We start from the raw sequence: 19,509 nt of genomic DNA on the forward strand, positions 1-19,509 counted from the left end.
GCCTCCCAAGTAGCTGGGACCACAGGCACCTGCCACAATGCCTGGCCATTTTTTGGTTGCAGCCATCATTGTTGTTTGGCAGGCCTGGGCTGGATTTGAACCTGCCACCTTAGGTGTATGTGGCTGGCACCTTAGCCACTTGAGCCACAGGCACAGAGCTGTCCAACTCCTTAAGTCATAGCTAAGAACAGTGAGGCCTGGCTTGGCACCCAAAGCTCAGTGGTTAGGGTGCCAGCCACATATACCGGGGCTGTCAGGTTCGAACCCAGCCCAGGCCTGCTAAAACAACAATGACAACTGCAACAAAAAAATAGCTGGGGGTTGTGGCAGGCACCTGTAGTCCCAGCTACTTGGAAAGCTGAGGCAAGAGAATCGCTTAAGCCCAAGAGCTTGAGGTTGCTGTGAGCTGTGATGCCATGGCATTCTACCAAAGGTGAGATAGTGAGTCTCAAAAAAAAAAAAAAAAGAAAGAAAGAAAGGAAGGAAGGAAGAGAAGAAAAGAAAAGGCCCAAAGAACAGACTCAAGGTGACACATATCCTAAGTGGCAAGGCCTCTGTCAAACAGATATTTTTCTTCCAAGCAGGCTATCTCCACCTGCCTAGACTCTGATGAAACTGGCTGCTCTCCTAGAGCTGGCCTGAAGTGTAGAGGGACACAGAGGAGGTGGGGAGGGTGCCCCACAAAGCCCCAGCTTCTAGAAGTGGGGTAGCAGGAAAGCCCAGGGGAAGCAGCTGTCATACTCCCCATAGTAGACACCTCCCATGAGGCCAGAGCATGGTGCTGTCCCCAAGATAGATGTCTGGGGGCCTTGGCTGGCCCCCAAGTCTCTCCCCTGCCCCTATGGCCTTTCTAAGTCCTTTGCCCTCCTCCTCAGCCCCAGTCAGTCTCCCTTCTGACTGCCACATAATCCAGAGCCTACAAAACACCCATGTCAACGTGCCTTCTCCCTGGAGGTCCAAGGCCTTAAAATTTAATAGTCTCTCAAATGCTGTAACACTAAAGGGGGCTTTTATGGACTCAACAGGGATAATATTATGAAGGGGCGTTAGCCGCCTAAAGTGGTCCACTCACAGTGGGGGGCTGCCTGCCCGAAGCCCCTCACACACACTTCAGGGGCCTTGCTGTAGGGGCCACTGGCTCCTCACTCCAAGTCCCTTATCCAGTGGCTCCCTGGCATCTAACAAGGTTATTAGGAAACAATTTGCTGCAAGCAGTGACCTAGTGGGAGGTTGGGACCCTGCTGGCCCTATGGAAGCAGCAAGAGGAGTTAGGGGGTTGGTACTGGGAGATCTCAGTGACTAATGAGCAGGCAATTGAAAGCTCCATTGTGTCAATGGGGAGCAGATGGGGAGGAGGGAAGGTCCTGCCACTGGCCTCAGAGGTGTGGGTGGCTGGGGGAGGAGCAGGAGGGAGAATGTGGGGTCAGCAGGTGGGCAAGGGGCCTGGCCTGGCTGTCACCCACAGATGAACAGGGTTTCTGGTGCCCAGGTCCAGGGAACTCAGCACAGAAGGGGCAGAGACCAGGTGGTGGGCTAAGGGTGAAGCCAATCGTGTTTTCTGGGTCACTCAGCTTCCCTTCTCTTCTCTGTTCCTGCTGTTCCCCTTTTTCCCCTGTCTTGCCCTTTAGCCCTCGTGGCATCTCCTTGTCTGTCCTCACCTGCCATCTCCCTCTCTCTTCTTCCAGGTTCCCTTCCTCAACACCCCTTCCCCCAGCCTCTTTTACCTCAAGTTTGGTGTGTCTGGGAGACCAGAAATAGGCATCCTGTCCAGTCTTCAGGAGATGTGGGCAGCCCCAAAATAAACAAAATACCCAACAACACTAAATAAAAGATCCTGGCCAATTTGCCAACAGATACATAAGCGCACACACACTCCTGCCCCAGATACACAGGCACACACACATTCACACTTTCCCAGACACATGCGTGTGCAAACACAGGCACACACACATATTTTCTTCATTACCTCCTCTAATACTGTCTTCTTTCCATCTTGAGTTCAATGTTGTTTTTTGTCTCTTTTTGACCCTCCCCCTCTACTTCCCCTCAATTTATTCCAGCTGTGAAAACCTTTTCCCATCTCCTCTGTCACCCCGGCAGATAGGTGAGTGGCAGCCAGAGGAGTCCACTGCGCAGCCACCGTTGGTAATCGATGCCAGATGTCAAGCTGGCCCCCGGCCCAGCCCCAGGCAGGGCTCTCTCACTCACTCCTACATCTGGGTGTGAAAGGCGCGCTGCAGCCCAGGCTGGGCCCTGGTGGGATCAGGAGCCAGGCTCAGGGGACCTGGTGGGGAGGGCTTGGTCCAAGGGCTGCAGGAGGCAGAAGGCTGTGGTGCAGAGGAGCAGGATGTGGGAACCCTTTGGCCCTAGGCTTAGGGCCATCCCACAGGTCAGTGGGGGTGTCAGGCTAGGGTGAAGAAACCAGGGCAGCACTGAGCAGAGATGCTCAGAGTGGGGCCATCCCTCAGCCCCTTGTCAGCCATTTTATTTCTTGGGGGAAAGAGGCTTGTTGTTGCTGTTTATAAATGTACATATTTGGTTAAAATAAAAAAAAGCCAATTACAACACTCCAGAATTCTGGCCAGGTATAGTGCCTCATGCCTGTAATCCTAGCACTCAGGGAAGCTGAGGTGGGAGTATCACTTGAGCTCAGGAGCCCGAACAAGAGTGAGACTCTGTCTCTACTAAAAATTAAAAAAATTAGTGGCTCGGCGCCTGTGGCTCAAGTGGCAAAGACGCCAGCCACATACACCTAAGGTGGCAGGTTCAAATCCCCAGTCCTGGCCCGCCAAACAACAATGATGGCTGCAACCAAAAAATAGCTGGGCGTTGTGGCGGGCGCCTGTGGTCCCAGCTACTTGGGAGGCTGAGGCAGGAGACTCGCTTGAGCCCAGGAGTTGGAGGTTGCTGTGAGCTGTGATGCCACCGCACTCTACCCAGGGGGATAGCTTGAGGCTTTGTCAAAAAAAATAATAATAAATAAATAAGAAAAAATTAGCTAGGTATTGTGGTAGGGGCCTGCAGTCCCAGCTGCTCAGGAGGCTGAGGCAGAGGATCACTTGCATCTAGGAGTTTGAGGCTGCTGTGAGCTAAGCTGATGCCATGCACTTTACCCTGGACAACAGAATGAGAGAGACTTTTGTCTAATAAATAAATAAATAACAAAAATAACAAAAAACAACCAAGCCAAGAGAGGTGGCTCATGCCTGTAATCCTAGCACTCTGAGAGGTTGAGACAGGTGGATTGCTTGAGCTCAAGAGTTCCAGACTAGGCTGAGCAAGAGCAAGACCCTGTCTCTAAAATTAGTCAGGTGTTGTGGTGGGAACCTGTAGTCCTAGCTATTCAGGAGACTGAGGCAAGAGAATCACTTTAGCTCAGAAGTTTGAGGTTGCTGTGAGCTATGACTCCACGGCACTGTAGCCTAGGGCAACAGAATGAGACTCCGTCTCAAAAAAAAAAGAGGGGGGGCGGAAGGCACCTGTGGCTCAAGGGTGGCACCAGCCCCATATACCGAGGGTTGCAGGTTCAAACCCAGCGCCGGCCAAACCGCAAAACAAAAAAATAGCCAGGCATTGTGGTGGGCACCTGTAGTCCCAGCTACTCAGAAGGCTAAGGCAAGAGAATTGCCTAACCCAGGAGTTGGAGGTTGCTGTGAGCAGTGACTCCACAGCACTCTATGGAGGGTGAAAAAAACTTCAGAAATTCTGCACTGCTAAAGGTAATGAAACCAGTTAATATTTATTGGGTATTTTAGCTACTTTTTGAGTCATTGTACATGCATCCATTCCCTTGTGTAATTTTCACAACAATCATGGGAGGCTGGGACCATAACTGTCCCCATTTTACAGATGCAACAAGAGGTCTAGAGAATCTAATTGGCCCATCTAAAAATTATGGTACCAAAATTTGAGCCAAAGACCATATTAGGCTCTCAGAGTAGACTTTAAAATCTTAAAAGAAGGAAAATGGTTCAAATCCTTTCTTTTCTAAAGGAAGGACCAAAGTCCAGAGGGGAGAATTGACTTGCCCAAGGACACACGGGGAGTTGGACCCAGAGCAGGGCTGGATCCCAGAGCTCTTCATTCCTGTTCAGAGCCCTTTACACAACACCACCCTTCTGACTCTGGTCCTCTACAACTTTGGCCAAGAGCCAGGCCTCTTGGAAGAGGTATCTTTTGTGGGGCTTTGAACATGATGAGGATCCCAGATGGGCAGACAGACAGGAGGAAGCACTTTAAATGGAGAGCCTTCTGTCCAAAGACTGGTATGCGCAGAAGGCTACACCAAGGTGGGGCTGGCAGATGGTATGGACCAGGTCTCTACTGTGTGCTGGGAATCACCAAGGAAACTCAGAGACAAACTCTCCCCTCAAGGAGCAAAATGAAAGAAAGAGAGAGAGGGAGGGATGGAGGGAGGGAAGAAAGAAAGGAGGGAGGGAGGAAAGGAAGGAAAGAAAAGGGAGAGCAAGGAAGGAAAGAAGGAAAGAAAGAAACAGGGCGAGGGAGATATAGAATGTCAGGGAGGTTCAGTGTGCTTTTTTTTTTAGCTATAGTAACAAGGTAACATTTGAGCGGACTCCTTAAGGAAGTTAGGGAGGGACCATGTGTGGAGTGACCTGAGAGTGTCACAGGAGGAATAGCAAGTGTAAAGGCCCTGAGGCAGGAGTGTGGTTATCTCACTAATGTGTCCAAAGTACAGGGAGAGAACAAGGGGAGACGTGCCAGAGAAGAGGACAGGTAATGTACGACCACGTGGCCATTGTAAGGGCCTGGCTTTTGTTCCCAGCACAACAGAGAATAAAAGCCGGGCCCTTACAACCCCCTCAGAACACTGGAGGTTCTGAGGAGAAGACTGGCATGGTCTTTCTACTGCTCTGTGGAAAGAGTACACTGGGGAAAGGAGGGAAGCAGGGAGAGCAGCAAGGAGGCCACCGGAGTCCTCCCGGTGGAAGCAGGTGAAAGCTGGGACCAGGGGCCAGCAATAGAGGGATGAGAAGTAGTGGGGTCCTGGATGTATTTTGAAAGTAGGGCCACATGTTTTCCTGAGAATTGGGATGGGGGCATGGGAGAAAGCAAGCAGTCAAGTTTGACTCCAATTTTTTCGATCTGAGCAACTGAAAGACAAAGTTAAGTTGCCTTTCCTAAAGTGGGAAGACCACCAAAAGAGCAGGTCTGGGGACAGACCAGATTCATCTGACATTGAACTTGCTGAATTTGAGGCGGCTGTTATCAGTGCCTGCCATGATGAGTCATGGAGACTGAGGCAGTAAGAACAATCAGTAAGACTGACCCTGCCTTTATTTGAAATTGTGGCATTTTACACATCGGGAATTTTGTTGGCATGAATTTTTATATTTTAAAAATAATTTTGCTTAGTTCAATGTAAGCGTTTCACATTGTATTTTGAACCCCATCAAAGCATCAACGTACAAAGTTATGATTTAATAAAAAAATTTTTTTTAAATAAAAATAATTTTGCATTAAAATGTGATTTATCTTGGTTAATGAAGTTTTGGCACCCCCTTAAATTTTGTACACTAATGGTGACCCTGCCTGTCACAGCTACATGGAATGCAGGGGTTGGGCTGACCTCTCAGTTCCTGGCCATTCTCTCTGTCTACAGTGAGCCAGTGGTCTTCCAAGGGGACCTGTGACAGGGATATGAGCTGAAGAAGGGTCACAGCTGGGAGGTCCTGAATGGGAAACGTGGGCAAGGAGAAGTCTCTGTGTGGACGTGTGCCTGGGTGACCCAGAAGCAGCCAGAAGGGTGTGAGCCCATCAGCCCGCTGCACCCCACCCGGGCCCCCATGATGGATGGCATCTGTCTTCTGCTTTATTAAACTCATGCCGCAGTTCAGCCCTGGATTTGCAAACGGCTTAATAAGCATTTGGAAGGGATCGTGGGAGGGAGGCTGGGATTTCAGGGGGTTACCAAGACCCAGACAGGAAACAGCTTTCACCCTGAGTGGGCCCCATGAGGGAGTCAGGTGTCCGGGTGGCTGATTGGGGGGAGTATTTGGTTTCACAGAAGGCACTTGGGGCCCCAGAGGGTGAGGAGCACAGGCCTTTGGTGCCACCCCTCCCCCAGCACACCCCACCCCTCCCTCTGTTACCACACACTGGGAGTCCACAGCATCTAGACTGGTGTTCTGGGCATTGCAGAGGGCAAGGGAGGGTAGGGACTGGCCAGGGCTAGGGAGAACAGATCTAGGGGGGGAAAGAAGCCATCGCTGAGTGCTCAACTGCAGAGGACAGAGGGATACACAAAATAGACACCAATCCTCCCAACCAGACCCCCACACTCTCCTACTCTTCAACTTCTATAAACTCCATAGCCATTGGGTTGAAGCATTCTGTACAACACATGGCATTGGCACAGAGTTGGAGGTACCAGGTGCCCCTTCTCTCCTGAATAAGGCTGGAAGTTCCCACGGGAGAAAGATGGGTACCCTGAAGTCACCTCTCCAAACAGGCCCCACTTACCCCATGTCTTGTGAGAGCCGGCTCCTGGACTTGCCAGAGCAGATTACAGGCATCTTTTCCCAACTCCCAGCCCAGCGAATGCCACGTTGGTAGCTTGAAGTTGGCCATGGTGGGAGTATTTACAGCATGGAAATTGGCAAGTGCCTTTTTATCCCTCCTGGAAAGCCAGCTGTTGAACATTCACCAGCACACACTGCCTCACCTGCTCCTGCACCAGCAAGAACCACAAGGCCGGCTCAGCGCCTGTGGCTCAAGGGGCTAAGGCACCAGCCACATACACCTAAGGTGGCGGGTTCGAATCCCCAGCCCGGGCCCGCCAAACAACAATGATGGCTGCAACCAAAAAATGGCCAGGTGTTGTGGCGGGCGCCTGTGGTCCCAGCTACTTGGGAGGCAGAGGCAGGAGACTCGCTTGAGCCCAGGAGTTGGAGGTTGCTCTGAGCTGTGAAGCCATGGCACTCTACCCAGGGGGATAGCTTGAGGCTCCGTCTCAAAAAAAAAAAAAGAACCACAAGGCCCTTCAGGTACCCCCAAATCCACTTTCCTCCTGAAAAAACTGTGGAGCTCCTTCTGGGCAGGAGACATTGGGACTGTCTGTCTCTTACTAATAAGGCCAGTCTTAATCACCATTGCCATTGTTGGAAAAGGAAATGGTGATTAAGACTCTTCTAGCTTCAAATCGTGGCTCCATCATTTAATAGTTTATAATTTTAAATGTTCCTCAGGCTGGGTGCAGTGGCTCACACCTGTAATCCCAGCACTTTGGAAGGCTGAGGTGGGAGGATCACTTGAGGCCAGGAGTTTAAGAACAGCTTGGACAACAGAGTAAGACCCATCTCTACCTCTACAAAAAATAAAATAATTAGTCAGGCATAGTACACACCTGTAGTTCCAGCTACTTGGGAGGATGAGGCAAGAGGATGGGGTAAGCCCAGAAGTTTGAGGTGACAGTGAGCTATGATGATGCCACTGCACTTCAGCCTAAGTGACAGAGCAAAGGCCTGTCTCATAAATAAATAAATAAAATGCTCTTCAGTCAGTGATTCTGAGATTTAAAAGAAATAATATTTGAAAGATGCTGTGGACCAGAGCCTGCAAACCAAGTAGTCAACAGATGTTCTTTCACTCTGAGGTTCTGGGGTGGCACTTGTGGCTCAAAAGGTAGGGTGTCAGTCCCATACGCCAGAGGTGATGGGTTCAAACCCAGCCCTGGCCAAACAGTGCAAAAAAAAAAAAAAAAAGCTATACACTCTGAGTCTCTGGTAGTGCTTATCCTAACTGAGTCTTACAACCACCCTTTTGGGATATTCTTATCTTGAATGGCGTAGAAGCAGGTTTGGAATTGGAACCCAGGACTGTCTGGGTCTCACAGCCCAGCTCCCTCACTACCGTACCACTGGACCACTCCATGATGGGGATGTGGTTGGGAATCACGGTAGTAATAGTGGAAATGGCCCTGGATTTTCCTCTTCTCTCCATCTGGCCACCAGCAGAGGGATCCTCTTTCTCTATGGCCCCCCAAAGAAGCCTCCTCAGAGCCCCATCCCCCAGTGCATCCCCTCCACATCTGCTCATGCCCATCAGACAGTCCTTTCCAAAGCCAGGGGCTACCTTCTGGAGGAATCTGTATTTCTCACCGGCATTTTCTATCTGCCTCTTGTCTCGCACCCTAAGCTAGTCTCTGGGCCATTTACGTTTTCCAAAGCTATGCAAATGTCCACTTTAGACTGCCTGATTCGGCAAGGGGCTCAAGGCCAGGGTCAGCAGAGCCACAGTCTGGAAGGTCAAGGGCTCAGCTACTTCCTTGCAACTTTCTTTCTGAGCCTCCTTTCTTTTTTTCCAGCCTCTTGCCAACTTCACTTCCTGGTATTCCGTTTTCTCTCACCATTTCTTTTCCTCTCCTCATCCTTGTTTGTCTCTCTGGTATCTCCTTCTCCACGTCTCTATCCACCCCCTTTTTCTCTCTCTGGGTCAGTCTGTTGGGTGGGAAGTGTATATGTGTGTGTTTCTCTGCCTCTTTGTTCTTTGCGAATGTTTGTGTGTCTGTCTCTCTGTGTGTCTCCCTCCCCTTTCCTCCCACTTACCCCAACATTCTGAACACAGTGTGTGTGTGTGTGTCCCTGTACCTAAAAATCTAACTCTGCCTCAACACCTTTCCTGTTCCGTGTCTCTGTGTGTGTCTGTCTATCTGCCACTGATTCCACACTTCTGTCTTCCGGGCTGTCTCCCAGGGTCTTGCTCTGGCAGCCTTCGTTCATCAGGGCTGCACTCTAGAGGCTCCCGGAGGAGACCCCCACTCACCCCTCCCAAAGTTCACTGCCTTGTCAAATGGAGCTAATCTCCTTCGGGAGGAAAAAGCCTCATTCAAACTGGGCGGGGGGAGGTAGAGGGGGAAGGGGAGGTCTCCTTGGCTGCAGCCTGAAAACGCCCCGGCCCATAATACCCCTTTTGTTCTAGGCTGGTGGGAGGGGGTGGGCGGTGGAATGAAAGAAGGGGGATATTAAAGGAGCAGGTGAAAGACATGTGTCTTCAGCAGCCATAGATAAGCGCTTACCCCCTTCTCATCTGACTGAGGCCTATTATCTTCCCGCCACAGTCATTACTATTAATATTAAACATCCCCAATCCAGCTTTAAAACAACCTGAACGGGCTGCCTCCAGCTCCATCCAGTTCCAAGAGGACGACCCTGTGACACCTCCTCCCACAGTGTCTGAGCACCAACCCAGTCTCCTACCCCCCAAGCTCCCTTGAACTTCCCCATGAACTTCAGTTCCCAAAGCTCCCTTCCTTCCCCTCCCTCAACACCATTCCACATCCTCTCTGATCACCAATGTTTTTCTCTCTCATAGACCCCCCCATTTCATATTTGGGGGATGTCTCTGTACCCCAGCCCTCTTCTCTCCACCTCTCTGTATAACCTGGGATGGAAGATTTATTCCTCTGACTTTGACATCTGACAGAATTGGATTTACATTCTGATGTTCCATTCACAGGCTGAGTAACCACTGGCAAGTTTTTTAATGTTTCCAAGTCTCAGTTTCTCATCCCTAAAATGGGAGCAAATTACAGTTCTTAGGACATAGAGTTGTTTCAAGGATTATATGAAAGAATAGATGAAAGAGCTCTTAGTACGTGCCAGCTGCCTCTTGTTACCTGGACAAAAAAACCAGCCCAGGGCAGCAGCTCTCTCCACTCATCCCTTCATCAGGCCATCACTGGGCCCCCACTCTGCGCCAACTTCTGTGTTGAACAGAGGTGGAGAAAACAATTTCTGCCTCGAAGAATTCACAAATTAGTGGCATCAAGAGACATATAAACAGGTAAATGCATCATAGCAGCACTGGGTAATATGTACCACAGGAGAACCAAGTTCCCCTGCAGTGGGTGATGTTATACTAGCGAAGGACTAATTGCCTATTCAGTATTTACAGGAGTTGAAGCCAGTTATCAACATGACCAGGTCGATGGTCGTATCTCCCAAGAGGAGCAAGTCATAGGGCTTCTACCAAGAGCCATAGGGGTTTGACTAGGGCTCATGTGTGGTATCCCCTTCCCTGGCTCCCAGGATCCTGGATGTCAGGGCTGGTCTGAGAAGCCTGCAGATTATAGACGCAGGAAAGAGGGAAATAAGAGCTGATATTTACAAAGTGTCTTCCTTGGAGCCTGGCACTGGGCTGTGTGTTTCAGCATCAGATTACATCTCATGGTTGCTCTGCCAACCACCCATCTCTGTACCTACTTTACAGAGGAACAAACAGGTTCAGAGAAAGGATGTGACTTTGTTAAGATCACTCTTCTAGAAAATGAAAGAGCAAGATTTTAAGCCACATCTCTCTAGCTCCAAAATCCATGACATTTCCATTTCTAGAGTGTCTCAAACTTTCCAACCTCAACCCCATCCCTGCCCAAGTATCCTTAACATCAAAGGGGCTTGAACAAATATACACGGAGTGGGAGGGGGGATTTGATAAGCAAAACAGCCTGCTACAAGTCCAAAACTTTTTTGGCATCTTATATCTTATATCATATGCCTTTAAATTTTACTTTCGGGGTAAATTGTATGGAGTAAAAATTGTACTCCATAATATACTGTGCTCTGATGCTTTAAAATGTCATTTAAAAATGTTACCCCAAAATCTCGAACTAAAATTGTAGCTCCAAAAAGGTGTGCCAAGTTTATTCTTTCACTCCTTCTGTCCTCTTGGGCAAGGGCGTGCGCACACACACACACACACACACACACACACTCCTGTCCTTCCTGGATGTCTGAGCTGATAAAGCCCTTCCTCTCACTTAAACTAGTTGGAGGTATATTTCCATTGCTTGCTCCCTGATCACTACCTCCTCACACACTCAGTCCTACTTATATCTCCCAGCTTCCAGCACCCTACAGCCAAGAGAAGAAGCAAGGACCCCAAGGGCTTTGGAATTGGGAAAGATCAAGTTACATGAGGGATAGATGTAACATCCTCTCCTCACAGAGCTTTGGGCTAGAAAGAACCTCAAGTGGGAGGAACAATAGGGAAATCAATTGTTTTCCAACAACCAGCTCTCTGCTGTCTTCAAGGAACCCTGAATCAGCCTCCTTCCTTGAAACACATGCTAGGACTCCATTTTCTGATACATTACAGATCTTTCCAGCTGCAGGTCAAGCCTATTTCACCTTGTCCTGCCCTAGTGGAAGCTGGACAACAGCTAGCCCCTCCTCCCCTTTTCCATTCCTTCAAAGGTTCAATGCAGCATTCATTCTCTTTTCTCTTGCCCTTGTTAAGGTAGGTTCATGCATACTGTGTGTACTGGGTACCTGCTAAGCTTGGTTTCTAAACAGACTGCCTGGAATTCATCCTGGCTCTGTTATTTATTAGCTGTGTGACTTTGGGCAAATTGCTTACCTTCTCTGTGCTTCTATTACTTCATCTTCAAAATGGGAATGACTATATGAATTAATGCATATCAAGTGCTTATAACCATTCCTGTACGTAGCAAGTGCTCAATGAATATTAGCTGTTTTCCTTATGTGTTAATGTCCTGTGTTAATGCCACTCTCACATCTGAGTAAGAGTTTCCTGAGGGCAGGAGACGTACCTACCTCATTTTCCAAGGCCCAGAGCCTCGATGTGCTTAACATTAGAGAGGAAGTTAAAAAAAAAATGTGTGTTGACTGAATGAATGGTGAATTTAAATCCCGACTCCTGTCCTTTGGTCTCTCAATAGTCCCACATGGGTAGTTATTAATTCTGCCCACACCTGAACCCAGAGGGGAAATTTATAGACAGAAGGGGGCCTTGGAACAGAGTAACAATGGAAGCAAAAATAGCCACCTCTATGTATACCCCTCAACAATGTCCATGGCTATGTCACAACACTGAGAGGGGGACATTGAGAGGCAAGGGTCTTTCTTATCCCATTTTATTTTTATTTTTTATTTTTTATTTGTTGAGACAGAGTCTCACTTTGTTACCCTCGGTAGAATGTTGTGGTGTCATAGCTTACAAATTCTCAAATTCTTGTACTCAAGTGATTCTCTTGCCTCAGCCTCCCAAGTAACTGGGACTACAGGCACCTACCACAACACCTGGCTATTTTTTGTTGCAGTTGTCATTGTTGTTTTAGCTGGCCCAGGCTGGGTTCCAACCCGCCAGCCTCAGTGTATGTGGCCAGCGCCCTACCCACTGAGCTACGGGTGTTACCCAAGACCTAACTATTTGTAGAGATAAGGTCTTGCTCTTGCTCAGGCTGGTCTTGAACCTATGAGCTCTAGCAATCCACCCATCTCAGCCTCCCAGAGTGCTGGGATTATAGTCATGAAACACTGCACCTGGCCCCTTATCCCATTGTATAGATGAGTAAACTAAGGCCTAGAGCAATTATGTGGCTTTTCTAAGGACAGACACAGCTAACTAGTGGCCTAGCTAAGGCTGGGTCACCAGGCTTATATCTCTGTCGACCATATCCCAGCAACCAGATGTCTTCCTTTGTCCCCTCCTGGCTGGGCCATGCAGTATACAGCACGACACTTTGGTCCATTGTGGTCTAGGCAAGAACAGAAGAGTCCAGAAGCAGATGACTTTTGTCTTCCATATATCTGTACTTATGACTACCCCTTCCATATGGGGGGGTCAGTGTAGAGATGAAGGGGAAGCCCAGAGTCCAGGAGTGAAGGTGACTCCAGAGCACACAATGGCTTATTGTGCCCCCTATGTCCCCCTCCCATTCTCCACCACACCCAGCACACAGCATCCTCTTTAACTGCCTCCAGGACCTGGCTCCCTCTCAGGTGCCACTCCAACTGAGCCCACGCACAGGCATTGCCAAACCATCTGCCCACAAGCCCTAGGTTTGGCAGGGGTGTACCTCCTTGGGGATTCCCCCCAGCCTTTGTCCTACCCTCTAGTCCCCTCCACACCAACACAGACACCTCTTCTTGTCTCATAGTATAGTACCTGGCACACAGTAGGTTCTGTGGAAATGATTCCTGGCAATAATAAGGGGTTCCTTGGTGACAATAATAAACTCCAGGCACGTGGGCCTCTATAAAAGGATTCTCTAAGCTTCAGAGGTAGGAGATAACATTGTGAAGAATGTGGGTTTGGGACGTGGGTGTCAGCTAGACTTAGAAAAGATTTCCTGCAGTCCCAACTATGCAGGAGGCTAAGCTAGGAGGATCACTTGAACCCAGGAGTTCAGCTGCAGTGAACTATGATTGTGCCATTGCACTCCCAGCCTGGACAATAGAGTGAGATCCTATCTCTTTTTTTTTTTGAGACAGAGTCTCACCCTCGATAGAGTGCTGTGGCATCACATCTCACAGCAATCTTCAATTCTGGGCTTAAGCAATTCTCTTACCTCAGCCTCCCAAGTAGCCAGGACTACAAGCACCCTCCACAACGCCCTGCTATTTTCTTGTTGCAGTTGTCATTATTGTTTAGCTGGCCTGCCAGCTGGGCTTAAACCTGCCAGCCTTGGTGCATGCGGCTGGCGCCATAACCAGTGCCATAACCACGGTGCTATAGGCTCCGAGGTGAGATCCTATCTCTTAAAAAAAAGCAAGACAGTCTTCCTTTCCTGTCCCCTGAGCCTGGGATCTGGGCGGAAGGGTGGCATAGAAACACAGAGCCTGCCTATTGGTAAGGACAGAAGACCCATATTCGATGCTCTCTTGGTATAGCTAGGATGCCACTCTCCCACTCCCAGAAGTCAGCGGTTAAGGGTCAGGGAACCACCAAAGCCCTCAGAGACAGACTCCCAGCCAAGAGGACAGATGGAGAGGCCTGGCTTCTCAAGCCCAGATTGTGTTTGGGGATCAAGAAGCCAGCTAGAGGTGGGAGGGAGAAGCTGCTCAAGAAAACGTTGAGGTCACTTCAGCCACATACTCTCCATAGCCTGGTACTGTGGCAGAGGGAAATGAAGAGCAAGGAAGGCAATTGAAGTGAGCTAGGATGAGCTAGCTACAGAGAACTAGCTAACTACAGAGAAAAGCCAAGAGGCAGATGAGAAATGGGAGAGCAGAAAACCAGGCCTCCAGACAAGCAGGCTCCAGCCAGGAAGATGAGGGGCCCCCCACTGAAAGGACAGCAGACATAAACCACAAAGCCTGCAAAGGGGCGCAGAGGGCATCCAGTCCAATCTACTCATTTTACCTGTGAGGAGTCCAAGACCCAGAGAAAGGACATGCCTTGCCCAGGGACACACAGCCAGTAAACACAAGCACAAACCAGAGTCACAGAACAATAGCTCCAGGCCAGAAGACATTCTTGGCTTTCTGCTGAGCCAAGAAAAGTGGTCTTCATAAGGTCCTGCTCTGCTTGACTTCTGGAGATGTGGGAATAGGAAGAGCCTCCATCATAGCTCAGCTAGCCCACAGCCAGGTATCAGAGCAAGGAGATGGCACATTCAAACCCACCACCCACAGCATTGTCTACCTAGTGTCACCTGGGCCGGATTTTACCCTATCGATTTATTCCATCACTTGCTCTGTGTGCCCAACACTGTGCCAGGCTCTGGGGGGGATAAAGGAAGAGTAGCAAGGCGGCTACAAGTAATCTGTCCATGTGCTTGGGAAGAAAATAATTAAAGTGGACATTCATTCAGAGATTTTTTCATGCCAGCTCCTTGCCCCATAGCCTCACATGAAACCAAGACTCAGAGAGACCAGGAGACCTTAGACCCAGAGCCCCTAACTGATGTGGCAGAGCAGGAAGGCTGGCTTCACCATCAGGCTCCAGAGCCCTTGCTCTTAACCATTAGACTGTACTTCCCCCTCATCCCCCACCACCCTAACCCCCACACATTTGTTTTTTTGTTTGTTTTTATTCTTGAGACAGAGTCTCACTATGTCGCCCCTCAGTAGAGTGCGGTGGCATCACAGCCCACAGCAACCTCAAATCTTGGGCTTAAGCAATTCTCTTGCCCAGCCTCCCAAGTAGCTGGGACTACAGGCACCCGCCACAACACCTGGCTATTTTTTTTTTTTTTTGTAGTTGTCATTGTTATTTATCAGGCCCAGGCTGGGTTAGAACCTGCCAACCCCAGTGTATGTGGCCAGCGCCCTAGCCACTGAGCTATGGGTGCCAAGCCCACATAGGGGTTTTAAAAGCTAGAGTATGAGGTTTCCCTACCACCACCCTGGGGTCCATCACACCCCTCCTTGCATTCCAGCCAGGGTAAGTCAGGGTAAGACCCTCCCTGAAGCTTTTATAAATGCCTCACTTGGCCCCCTATTTTCTGCCTTGTCCATTCATTATTGGCTTATCTGTCCCCCTAGCAAATGTGAGAGCAGAAATGGTCTTTCATCATCTCCCAACCCCCAGGGTCTACATAGTGTCTGGCCATAGCAGGTGCTATGATATCCCTATATGGTCAGAACATAAGGCCTAGTAGAGGCTTAGACCACAGGGAGGGGCAGGAAAAGAATCTCATCCATCTCCAAATATCCTAAGTTCAGCACACTGCCTAGCATAAAATAGATGCTCATAAATGCCCACTGGAACAAGTATAGGCCATATTGAGGGTATTCCAGATATGAGGTTGCCGTAAGCATTGGGAGATGGGCTCAGGAGGTTTGAGATTGCATCTGGATTGGAGGCAGAACTCAGGTCACCTCCCCAAGAAGTTTGAGGCCCAGCTGGCTACCATGAGATCTGCAGAGAGCTGGGGCTCAAGGTGCCTGGGGCCTTTTTATGGAGTACGGGCTGTTCCTGAGGGCTCTGCCAGGGCTCAGAGTTGGCAGCTGGGGGTGGGCTGGATCAGAGAGAAGAGGAGTGGGCAGGCTGAAGGTAGGACCCATCCTCCAGCCTCTTTCTTCTGGTTGCAGGTGCCTGAGGATAGTACCCTAGACTGCAACCTTCACTGTTCCATGGAAGAACTGTTTCTAGCAACAAGAGGGTGGGGAAGGACAAACAGCTGTCCCTTGGGCTCCAGAGTTTAGGAGAGGTGCCATGAAGGCTAAAAGATGGACAGAAAGAGGTGAGGGGAGAGAGAGACCCCCGAGGCCTCAGGGGAGAGAAGGGAAGGTTGCTAAGGAAGGAAGTCTGCACTTGGGGCCAGCCCTGCCTTTGGCACCAGCCCCACTGGGCTAGGGTCCCAGGGATTTATTGACTAATCCTCAAATGATACACTCTCCCTGATTTATTCTCTCTCCTGCTTGAGCTCTCACAAGATCCCATTGTCTCTGGACACTGCTGGCCCAGGGCCTCCACCTCGGGGCCTGCTGCCTCTCATCCACTTCCGGGAGGGAGGGAAAGGAGGTTCTCTACAGCCAAGTACCACGACCCTCGCCTGTCTTCTCCAGGCATAAGGGTCAAGCTGCCAGACCACCAGGCAATGCCAGGTATGAGGATGGCAGCACCTAGCCAACCCAAGGAGGCAGCAAGCGAGGTGACCGCCTGGGGCTGCTGGCTTTGGTGCCGGCTGAAGCGTTGCTTCACCGAGTCTGAAGCGAGAGGCGGCTGGCGGGTGGGGGCGTGGCTGTCAAGGAAGTGGGTGTCTGGTGCTGGGCAGGGGACAGAGCAAGGTCAGAGTCGAGGTTTTCACTGACCCGAGTGGGCAGGAGAAAAGGGAATTCGTAAAAAAAGTTTCTTTCTTCTTTAATGGTCTTTTTTCCCTATCCAAAGGCCCAAGCGCGCGGGGCCGGGGAGGGGAGAGAGAAGACGGGCGGGGGCAGGGCAAGCCCTCCACAAGTGACACTTAATTCCCGGTCTGGACTGGGCCGGCGCTTGAAAGCAGCTAAATTAGCAAAACAGAAGTCAACTGTCGATTGCTTCATTGGAGGATTAAGTGTGATAAATGGGGGGTTTGTTCGCTCTCCCGTCCAGATGTTGTGTCTAAGTAAGGGTTTTTTTCAAAAAAAGTTTTTTTTACATTCTTGGCCCAGGGCCCATATATATTTTGGATACTGCTGGGAGTATATAATATCATTGGAAAATGATGCGGTCTGCTAACCTTTTAAATAACATTTCCTCCCTCCTCTATTTTCTAATAGTTTGTTTTTCTTTCCATGTTTGCCTTTTATTGGGGGAAATTTTTTTTGGAAATTAATGAGGCTCAAGTTTGGAGACCAAAATGGGGGTGGGGCAGAGAGAGGGGCGTATGAGGTGGAGGGATGTGGAAGGAGGGGGGGCTACTCTTTGTATCTTTTAGAGCATTCTTGGTTTAATTTTTTTTTTCTTTTAATTCTCTCTGCTGAAGCTGCCCGCGGCCCTCCGGCGGGGCTGCTTGGTGGCTCGCGCGGGCAGGACGCCCGGGACTCTCCACCGCGCCCGGCGCCCGCTCGCCCTGCCCGGGCCGCGAGGCCGCGCGCTGCTGGCCTCCGGGAAGAACCTGCCATTCCCCCAGCAGCCCGGCCCGACGTGAGAGCGGGTGGGGGTGGGGGCGCCTCCTTCCTGAGTGAAACCTACGGAATCCGGCAGGAATTCGGGCCTCCCAGATTTAAGAAAACAAACAAAGGAAAGATTGTCAGAGAGGGGCCGCCAAGAGCCGCGGGGCCGCCACACTGCCCTCGGCGCTCACCCCTGGGGCGCCCGGGGGCGGAACTTGAGGCTGGGGAGCTCCCCCGGGTGGTCCCGGGTGGGCTTCCCTGCCCCGGGCACTGGCTAACCTGTCATCCCTCTGTCTCAGGGGCTCGAGGAGGCCCCAGGGAGCAAGGAAGAGAAGGATGCCGCCGGTGCGACTGCACGGAGGAGGTGGGGCCTCGCTGGGGTCGTTCGGGCACCCCCTGCCTCTAGGCAGATCCCCACACAGCCCCACGCCGCACCCGCCTTCAGCACCCCAGGCGAATCCTGGTCTCCAAGTTCAAGTTTGGGGGTGAAATCTCAACGGCACAGGCTCCTTTGGGAGTGAGGGCTCCTCCTCCGCGCAGTCCCCCCATCCAGGGCAAGAGAGGGTAACTGCGCTGGCGGACTCAGTCACCGGCTTCTGGTCTAGAAAGAATTCTAAAAACTGAGACTGTGGGGAGGAGGTGCTATAAAACCAAGGAGGGGGGACACCCGGGACACAGCAGCTACCCCGTGGTAAACACACGGGTCTCGAGTGCTCCCGCGGCCCGGGTTATCCCTGGCGGCGTTCGTCTTGGTTTCCTTCACGTCCTCTTGGTTTCTGTCTTGGTTCTGTTTTCAGTGTCTGCCTGCCCCTGGAGCCCCGTCGCTCCAGCTCTCTGTGTGTCTCTCTTCCTCTCTTCTGTCTCCTCCTGAATTTGAATCTAGCTCAGCGTTTGTGGCTTTTTGAGAGTGTCCTCTGTCTCTTTGTGTCTGCCACTCTTCGTGTCTCCCTGTTTCTGAGTCTCTGCCTATCTCAGTGGTCGTCATGGTCTTCTTCCACTCTCTCTCTTTTCACCCCTACCTCGGTCCCCACCCCAGTTCCCCACCCCGCTCAGCCCCAGGTAGCGCAGAGGGCGGGCGCCGGGCCAAGGCCGCCCTGGGCAGGGCCTTGCTGGCGCTGACAGAGCCTCGCGCCCGCGGCCCAATTAGCGCGCGGCGCGAGGGACGCGGCATCTGGAATTGCGCTGCGCTCACGGCCAAGGCCGATTGTTTAGTCTGCGCGGCGGGGCGGGCGGCCCGCGCGGTGGCCCCACATCTGGAGCCGCGGCCAGACGGCCCTGCTGGCGGCTGGCCGGGGTGCGTGTGCATTTTTAACTCTGGGATTTGCTGACAAGTTAAGAAGTCAGAAAGTCAGTGGCAGCGGGAACTGGCGAGGTGCACAAGTAAGGGAGGGGCAGGCGGAGGCTCGGGCTCTCTGGCCCGCGGTGGAGACGCGCTCTGGGGGCGCGCACAGCCGCTGGGCGCTTTGGCCCAGCGCAGCTTTCCCCCACCCTACCCCCACCCTCAGTTGCTTGTTGCGTTTTCTTCCAGCAGGACTGCGTCCCTCCCCCGCCTGTATCCTCTCCCACTTCTCTTTCCTCTTCATTAATTAAGTGGCTGAATTATCCCGAAATCCCACGCTCCCCAGCTGGCCGGAGCTCTGTGGAGACCAGCCTCTTAAGAGGGAAGCCCTGGAATCTCAGGGCTCCCACGCTCCGGAGGAAGGACACAGAGGGCCAGAGAGGGCGAGCAACTTGCCGTAGGTGGCTCAGCAGTTAAGCGGTAGAGCCAGGACCAGAACCAGCTCTCTTGAACCCTACCAGGGATTTGGCACAGCTCCAGATCCCCTTTGGGGCTGGGCCACACCGATGAGCCTTCTCACATTGTCATGGAAAGGAACAGGAGTTCCTGCCCATCCTCAAAAAAAAAAAAAAAAGTGCCTTTGTACTCATTCACTTAGCAAGTATCTGTAGCACAACCTGTGCCAGGCCTGGGCAAGACAGCTGTAAACAAGACAGGCATGTTCTCTTGTTACAACCTTTACATTTTAGTGGAGAAGACAGAGATACAGAGAGGTGGCATCTGCACAGTGAAAAAATAAACCATCCAAAAGTACAAACTATGATTGCAAAGGTACAAACTATTGAGGAATAGGAACAGAATTGTTAATGTTTATTGAGGAAGTTTTGTGTGCCAGTCACCATTATAGATATTTACTTTTTTTTTTTTTTT

The sequence above is a fragment of the Otolemur garnettii genome, unplaced genomic scaffold, assembly GCF_000181295.1.
Source record: "Otolemur garnettii isolate 467f Iridium unplaced genomic scaffold, OtoGar3 scaffold00031, whole genome shotgun sequence".
NCBI classification, from domain to species: Eukaryota; Metazoa; Chordata; class Mammalia; order Primates; family Galagidae; genus Otolemur; species Otolemur garnettii.